The sequence below is a fragment of the Microtus ochrogaster genome, linkage group LG8 (assembly GCF_000317375.1).
Source record: "Microtus ochrogaster isolate Prairie Vole_2 linkage group LG8, MicOch1.0, whole genome shotgun sequence".
NCBI classification, from domain to species: Eukaryota; Metazoa; Chordata; class Mammalia; order Rodentia; family Cricetidae; genus Microtus; species Microtus ochrogaster.
This window is the reverse complement of record NC_022033.1, coordinates 6,265,695-6,266,922: the sequence shown is the minus strand read 5'-3', so window position 1 is coordinate 6,266,922 and position 1,228 is coordinate 6,265,695. Positions and strand designations below refer to the sequence as shown.

General features: G+C 48.8%; 1 non-coding gene across 1 annotated transcript; it reads left to right on the top strand.

The window, feature by feature from the left end:
* The first annotated feature begins 554 nt into the window (after nt 1-554).
* Nucleotides 555-832, top strand: LOC113457871. The gene has a single exon (XR_003378359.1).
* Nucleotides 833-1,228: the final 396 nt, after the last annotated feature.

Here is a 1,228-nt window from a genome sequence, read left to right as displayed (position 1 = left end):
AGCTGACTCTTGAATTTCAGGACAGTATGTAGGCTCTGCAGAGACGCTCCTGTTGATGCTCCATGTCCTTAACTCTGCGCTCCGAGCAACTGCAGAGCCCTTCACCCGCTCTGCCTCCATCACCAGCACCGCCGATCCAACAGCCCTTCCACTTTGGTCCCTCCCAACTCACTTCCTCTTCTCCTCCAATCAGGCTGATGTCTCTGGTCCTTGTCACCTCCCCTCAAGCCTCCCTGAACTTGTCTCTGTTCTGCCTGTTTTCATTTTTACAGTGCATACTGAGTTTTCTGATCCGTGGAACCTCTAGCTCTGTCAGACAGAGTCATGTCAGGCAGAGTTCTTCCTGGAGCACCCTGAACACGAGGAGCCCACGGAGCATCGCAGCTTAGCCAGCCACAGAGAGGGGCCAAAGCCATCGAATTGCAGCCTCCAGCTGCCACCCAGTCATTCATCAGATTTACTCAGAAGTGCAAACCTGTGATTGTGTGGACACTGTCACACTGCTGTAGATGAGAAGGTAAGGTCACACCCTTTGAAGTCAGAGACTGTCTGTGTCTAGAGGGAGGGAGCTTGGCTGGAGTGATGGATGGTGTGAGCGACTGCAGTACAGTGTGCAAGAGGTGTGGACGTGTGTGTGTGTGTGTGTGTGTGTGTGTGTGTGTGTGTGTGAATGTGGAGTGTGCAAGCTGTGTGTGTGTTTGCACCCGTGTCTCTCCCTGTGCCTCTATCTTGATTCTACTGGATCAGGTAGGTTGTGCACCTCCAGTCCCTGCCCCACAGGGCTGTCCTAAAATGAAAAGCCAAACTTCTGTGACTTCCCCTTCTTCCGACACTGTGCAATGAGGCCCCCAGGACAGCATCAACAGGAAAAAAAAATATGTATTTATTTTTATTCCATCCTATCTTGTATTGTTTTGGTGTCTTATTTATCTATGGACATGGTTTCATGTAGCCCAGGCTGCATGACCTTGAATTTCTGTTCTTTCTGCCTCCATCTCCTGAGCTCTAGAATTACAGGTGTATACCATTACACTTGCTTTAACATCTGTGTTTTATTTTTATTTTTATGTGCTTGTTTTGCCTGCATACATGACTATATACCATATGCATCAGTGCCTGAGGAGGCCAGATTCCCTGGAACTAGAGTTAATCATTGTAGCTGCCAAATGGATGCTGGGATTAGAACCTGGGTCTTCTGGAAGAGCAGTCACTGCTCTTAACTGACGAA